Genomic DNA, 8,158 nt, shown 5'->3' on the forward strand with positions numbered 1-8,158 from the left:
TTGTTTGTTCTTTTCAGATTATTGATCAGGAGAGAAGGAACAATGCTCAAATATTTCATTACAACCCGTATTGGTCATTTGAAAGGTAACGTGAAAAGTTTAGGGATAAACTTTAAATTAAAATTTATTTTTTTAAGTAGTTTGGTGGCTAAAAATTAAATAAGTGAAGTGTTCTGACTTCGAACTCCGCTTCCTACATATATATAATGCGGTGTTCTTACTAATTGAGCTAAACTTTCATGGACAAACCTTAATTTTTCTTTATCTTCATTTATAATATTTTTGCAATTATTATTATTAAAATTTTGTTTTTAATTCTTCTTTCCTATTTTTTTTTTTTTTGTTATTTCATATCACATTCAAATGAGTCCAACTCTACATTGGACTCTATGAATAGGAGTTTTGTACGTAGCACTAACAAATAGTTTTGTTTTTTATTTCAGATTATATCCACAAGTTATTTGGTATCCAGTTCTAGTCACATCATACAATCAAGCTCCTACTTATGTCATGTTTCCTACTAATTGAAACAATAAGCACATATGAAGAGTGGTAACATATTAACATCAAAACGTCACATATAACATCAAAGAAATATATGAAGAGTGATGAACATTTGGGGTGTGATGAACAAATAATGTTAGTAGTACTAATGAGTTATAATTTTGGGAGGGATTTTAGAAGCATATATTGATTTTATTATTTTGAGTCTTATGTGGTAGAGTTGAAATTTTTGGTTTACAATGGAGTAGAGGATTAAACTCAAACTTATACATGCATTCTATCTAAACTCTTTAGATCAAACCTAGTATCTTGTAGTACAATTGAATTTGCCTTTAGAATTGATTTACATTTAAATTTAAGCTTTGCATTAAAACTTGATTTTTAGTTTTTTTTTTTTTTTTTTACTACAGCCTTAAATATATTATTCAACTCATTTTATGTGAATATGTATTCTTTACGTTTGACTCACTTTAAATAAAACTTAATTTTGCAAAGTCAACTTATACCAACAATATGTGATATACAAGCGGTAGATACTTATTATATTGAGAATAATATGCCCAATTATTTTTTGAAGATTTTACATTTAAATATAATTTATATTTATATTTGAAATAAGATAATATTATGATTTAAAATTTATATTTTTTATTTTCGAATTGGTAGGATTTTTGTTAAGAATTCTTAGGATTAGTATATGATTGGAGATTTTAGATTTAAATATAATTTACAAATTTGTAAGCAAGCCAACTATACATTTACCAAAAACCCAAATCTATTTTTTTTTTATTAACAAAACCCAAATCTATTTATACAAACCACTTTGAACAAAATGATATATTTGTAAATTGTCTTTTATTCAATTTTTAAAGCAAAATATTAGAACATATTTCCTTAATTTTATAGTAAATGTCTCAAAAGGTATTATTGTAACTTGAATTTTTGTATTAAAAACACTACCATCTAATTATATACTCGATAGTAGTTTTGGTGCTTGATTCTTTTTTTTTTTTTGAACGGCAAATATATTATTAACCAAGTCTCTGCACAAGACGAACAGAGACTGGTATAAAAGTAGCTACATAACAAGGCGCCGTATATAAGCGGAACGCCAAAATATAACACCAAAGCAAACACCACCTAAAAGAGGTCCACCTCCTAATCCCAAAATCAGCAAGACACCCCTTAGATTCAGACCACCAAAAGACACCAATCCAGCCACAAAAGTTGCCACTAGATCGACTCTAACTCCCGATCTCGAATAAAAAATGACCGGCCCATCAGAATCCAAAAAACAGCTTCTTCAGGCTAAACGCTGATGAGACAACAGTAGAATGATAACCTAGGCAGACAAGTCCCAGCTCGAAGACACCCTACATTCCAGACGACGCAGAGCCAATACACACGGCAGCAATCGGCATATAAGTCTCAGCTAGCAGACCACCTCAAAACAGTGAACACCGACGCGTTTTGGTGCTTGATTCTGTTTTTCAACTATATGATTAAACATAATTAATTTCTTTCCCACCATTGTTATAACTTATAAAGCTACACAAAGTCTAAAGCACCTTTGCAAGGTCTCTACTCTACATATATTTAGGCAAATACTGATATGGTTTTTTGTGTTTTTGTATTGCGGAATTTGGTGAGATATAAATTTAGGGAGAAAACTCTCCTCAAATATAGGGTTATATGAAGAATACTAAAGTTCTTCTTTTATTCATCATGCTTATGGCTCTATATATAGAGCTACATAAAAACAAATCATATATTTTAAAAAAAAGAAACTAATCCTATAATAAATTCTAAACAAATCTTAGATATTCTAACAGAAATATAAATCATAAACCCTAATATTATTTTATTTCAAATATAAATCTAAACTATATTTAAATATAAAATCTTCCAAAAAAGATATTTAAACATTATTCCCAACACTCCTCCTTGACTGAATATCTTTTTGTTGTATCCAGCGTAAGATTCATGTTGATTTTTGTTGTTGTTGTTCATCCACATTCTTTGTTGCTGTTTTTGTTTAACACTCCTCCCTAACTGAATATCTTTGTGTTGTATCCAGCCTGAGATTCATGTTGATTTTTGTTGTTGTTGTTCATCCACATTCTTTGTTGCTGTTTTTGTTTAACACTCCTCCCCGACTGAATATCTTTGTGTTGTATCCAGCCAGAGATTTATGTTGATTTTTGTTTTTGTTGTTGTTGTTGTTGTTGTTGTCTACATCTTCATATGGTACATGAGCATATTTTTCATGTATTGATTTTGGGTTTTGTAATACATGTGTATGTATCCTACTTTTCATGTATTGGTTATGGGTTATGGGTTATTAATACATGTGTAGGTATCATACTTTTCATGTATTGATTTTGGTTTTGATTTTGGTTTTTGGTTATGGGTTGTTACATGTGCATATTTCATGTAACAGATAAAGATGTAGTTGTGGTTATGATTTTTGGTTATGGGTTTTTGTTGATTTTTTCGTCTTCTTCTTCATCCTCTTCATCTTCATCTTCTCCTTCTTCCATCTTTACGGGTCCTTGTGAACGACGGCGCTCTGATGCCACTGATATGGTTTTTTGTGTTTTTGTATTGCGGAATTTGGTGAGATATAAATTTAGGGAGAAAACTCTCCTCAAATATAGGGTTATATGAATAATACTAAAGTTCTTCTTTTATTCATCATGCTTATGGCTCTATATATAGAGCTACATAAAAACAAATCATATATTTTAAAAAAAAGAACCTAATCCTATAATAAATTCTAAACAAATCTTAGATATTCTAACAGAAATATAAATCATAAACCCTAATATTATTTTATTTCAAATATAAATCTAAACTATATTTAAATATAAAATCTTCCAAAAAAGATATTTCGGCATTATTCCCAACATACATGCAGTAATATTATCCTTTATGAGTGTTGCTCAAAGTGATTAATTATTTGATGGCTTTACCGTGCTCAACATGAATGGTTAATTGCATAGCCAACATCGAGTAATGTTACATAATATGAGACCAACTACTGTGATTTTTTTTTTTTTTGGTTTTTCAAAAAAGAATTAAATGTAGAAAAGTAACCTTTAGTTAATACTTGCTCAAAATAGTAAAGTAACTAATGGGATTTTTAGTAAAATACAAGTGATAGTAGACTTGCTAACTTTTTTTTTTTTTTTTGAAGAAAGGACTTGCTAACTTATTCTCACGTGAGATAGTTTTTACTTAATTTTATTATATATAATTTGAATCATTTAATTTGAAATCAATGGTTGTGATTAATTATTACAGCAAACTGTGTTGTTATGCAAAATCAAACAAATGCTAATCCAAAAAATGACTAAGAATATTTGTTTTGCCGTGTGTAACACAATAGTTAGAGTTTATAAGATTTAGTTCATCTAACAATTATATTATTTTTTTTTGAAACAGCTCATCTGAAAAATATTGATATTGTTCAAGTAAACATTTTTATATAAATTCAAATTTAAAATCTCATAATTATGTGCGTAAAATTTAGTGTTACGTGCCACTTCAAAAAAAAAAAAACTATACTCTCGGTCTTGTTTATTTGTGCTATAGTTTTCTTTTTAAATTTTTTATCACATATACTCTCGATCTTTGATTATATAATTGATTTTTGCTATTAACACCCCTTAATGATCCAGTTACACCTCAAAATGACCCAAATACCCCTTTTATAAATTTAATTTTCAAAACAACCTATTTTTTCTGATAAATCCCTGTCACGTATTCTTCTTCTCCCATTCTCTTCCACAGACTTCACATTTTAATCTCCTTTCTTCTACATTTGTCTAGTGTCTACAAATCATGTTGATCTCGTTCAAATATATATCATAAAATTAGCCAACGGGTACTTGAAACAAATTTAAAATGCCTAAAAATCAAATTAACAATCATAACCCTTTTCTTCAAATGAATGAATCTCATGGAAATCCAATTTAGACAAATCACGAATTATCGTTACCTACAAAATTCAAAATTGTTTTATTACTGCTTAATTTGCAAATCTTATATTTCTTCTAAAATATGCAGGCTTGTACCTTTGTTGGTATAAATAGAACCATCTTCACTTTGGGTTATACGTGAATTGAATTTACATTGTCATACATAAATTAAATTTGCATAGTCATGGTAGACAAAATGAAAACGTAGGATCTAACTAAAACCGCAGAAATCCAACTATGTATGAAACAACTTGTGATTCAATGTTTAATCTTTCATAAAGCTTGGTTACATCTCCAATCCATGAATGTTTGTGTGGGAGAGAGGTGGAGATTGAAAAACAGTTTTGGAAAAAATTATATGAACAAGGGTAATTTTGGTATTATGATAAGTGGTTAAATTAATTTGGGTGTAACCAGATAATTTTGGGGTGTTATTAGAAAAATTCTATATAATTTTAATAATAACGTTATCTTTTATTTAACATCTAAATTGAAACTAGTGCCGACTTCTAGTTAACGGTGTCGAGTGTGAATAAATAAAACATATACTAGTAAAATTAAGATTCTTCCAAAAGAATCTAGCACGGTTCACACTTAAATATGTACTATATAAAGTATAAACAAATAATGTATTTTCTATTGAAGATGAAGATTAGTATTCCTTATATGAATCGTTGATATCAACACTTCAGCAAGTTGTGTTTTGTCTATGTTGTTTGGAATTTTGATGTCATGTATGATGGCAAACATCCATAACCACTTAAGTATATATTAATGTCGGAAAGAAAAAAACTTTGATATATACATGTTACTCCCGTCTCAAAACTTTAGTCTTTTGGAGTTTTGCACGGAGATTAAGAAATATAAAAAAATTATAAGTAAAGTCATTTTTACCCTTACTTTATTAAGAAAAAAAATATATTTAATTAATGTTTTAACTTAAGTAAGAGTACAAATGTTAAAGTATCACTAAATGTGCATTGGTTTCTTAAAAGGACTAAAATTTTAGGACAAAACTAAAAAGCTAAAAAGACTAAAGTATATTCTTTGTTATATTTTTATTTTCTTTTCAAGTTTTAAATAATAATAATATTCATTTATTCAAATTGAGAAAGTATATTATACTTTTTCTGATATTTTTTGTAAGAAATAGTTGACTTTTTAGAATCGTTAAAGAAATTATGTATTTAGTCCATATTATAGACCAGATATATTAATTATTCAATAAATCTAAAAGGTGAATTGTTTCTCATAAAAAGGACCGGAGAAAGTATATTTTTTGATGCATAAGTAAAACTAAACTAGACAAAAAACAAAATGAGGCACTAGGTTTGTAGCAGGGGCGTCTCCAACTTTTTGGAGATCCTGTGCAATTATTAAAAATAGCCCTAATAAAAGAAAAAATATAAAAAAAATTGTCATCGATTTTCACTAATATAAAAAAAGTTTGATAAACAAGACAATTTCTATTACACGTCTCTCCATTTGATAAAACTATAGTATAATAATTAGCTATAAAGCGTCAAAAAATTTATTCACGGTAAAAAAAATTCTCTTTTAGAAACATTTTATAACTAATAAATTGATCATTTTAGAACAAGGATAATCTCGAATATTTGAACTCTACAATTTGATAACATGCCTATTTGTGCCCTCAAAGCAGTTAGGACTGCGGTAATATCCATGACCGTTCAATTCACAAAAGAAAGGAAAAACCTGCTCTGAGATGAATTATATATAGTAGTACAATTAAGATTCTTCCAAATGAATCTAGCACGTTCACACTTAAATATGTAGTATATACAACACATCGTGTATTTTCTATTGAAGATGAAGATTTGTATTCCTTATATGAATTGTTGATATCAACACTTCAGCAAGTTGTGTTATATGTCTATGTTGTTTGAAATTTTTATGTCTATGTATGAGTATGATGGCAAACATCCATAACCATTTTTGGTTCTTCTGACATATATACTGAAGTAAAGAAAAAAACTTTGATACATATTATATTCTTTGTTTTATTTTTATTTTTATTTTTCTTTCCAAGTTTTAAATAACAATATTTATTTATTTAAATTGGGAGAGTATATTATATATTTTTTTATGCATAAGAAAAACTAAACAAGATAGAAAAGAATAAGAGGCAAATTATCAACCAAAAAATAAAATAAGAGACAAACTACACCCTAAGTGTTAGATCAAAAGCTCTATTGCATTCATTCAACCTAATCAACTATTTTGGTTACAACATTGAGTGCCAATTTATAGGCAATGTAAACTAACAAACTATGCTAAACTTAAGGTGCAAGCAACAGATCCTAACAAACTAATACAGTTGGCATAACTGCCAAAACCAACTTGTACAACTGTTTTGCAACTGTCAATACAGTTTGCAATCTCAACATTCCCTCCCTTAAACTAGTTGTTCTAACCAACTAAGTTTACAACAAAACTATGATTCAACTTTGAGAGAGAGGATTCATCTGCACTCCAAGCATGCTTCTGAGTTTTTCAAATGCTTCCAACTTCAACGCTTTGGTCATTATGTCTGCAACTTGATCTTGAGAAGCACAATGTACTAGTTCAACTTTACCATCACAACATAGATTTCTTAAGAAATGAAACCTTATGTCTATGTGCTTACTCCTACCATGTAACACAGGATTCTTGCTCAATTTGATAGTTGAGCTGTTGTCACAATGCACAGTCAAGCATTTCTTCAATTCAAATCCCATGTTCACTAGTATCCTTTGTAACCAGATTCCTTGGCACACACAATGTGCAGCTGCAATGAACTCAGCTTCAGTGGTGGAGAGAGTCACCACTGGCTGTTTCTTAGAGGACCAAGACACAGCACCAGAACCTATTTTGAACACATATCCAGAGGTGCTTTTCCTATCTTCAGTGTCACCACCATAGTCACTGTCAGTGTAAGCAAGCAATTTAGCTTCTTGCTTTTCCTTTTTGTATCTGATTCCCAATTCAAGTGTGCCTCTGATGTATCTCAAAATTCTTTTGGCAACCACCATGTGAGACTCCACAGGATGTTCCATGAATCTTGCAATCAAGTTGACTGCAAACATAATGTCTGGCCTAGTAGCAGTCAAGTACATCAAACTTCCTACTATCTGCTTGAACTGAGTAGGATTCACCTCTTCTCCTTCATCATGCTTAGAGAGTTTAGTTCCAGTTACAACAGGACTGCACACAGCATTGCTTTTGTCCATGTTGAACTTTTCTAAAATCTCTTTAGCATATCTCTGCTGACCTATGAATATTCCTTGATCATCTTGTATTACTTCAATGCCTAGAAAATGTCTCATTTTGCCCAAGTCAGTCATATCAAATGTAGTCATCATGGACTCTTTGAATTGACTGAGTGCATTGTTATCATTTCCTGTGAAAATAAGATCATCCACATATAGACTTATAATCAACCAGACATTACCATGTTCCTTCACAAAGAGAGTGTGTTCATGAGAACTCTTTACAAATCCTTCCTTGATGAAGTAAGCTTCAATTTTTGAATACCAAGCCCTAGGTGCCTGTTTCAATCCATATAGAGCTTTGTGAAGTTTGTAAACTTGCTTTTCCCTCCCTGCTTTCACATATCCTGCTGGTTGTTCAACATACACAGTTTCTTTCAACTCACCATGAAGAAATGCACTCTT

Source organism: Trifolium pratense, linkage group LG2, assembly GCF_020283565.1.
Source record: "Trifolium pratense cultivar HEN17-A07 linkage group LG2, ARS_RC_1.1, whole genome shotgun sequence".
In the NCBI taxonomy this organism is placed as follows: Eukaryota; Viridiplantae; Streptophyta; class Magnoliopsida; order Fabales; family Fabaceae; genus Trifolium; species Trifolium pratense.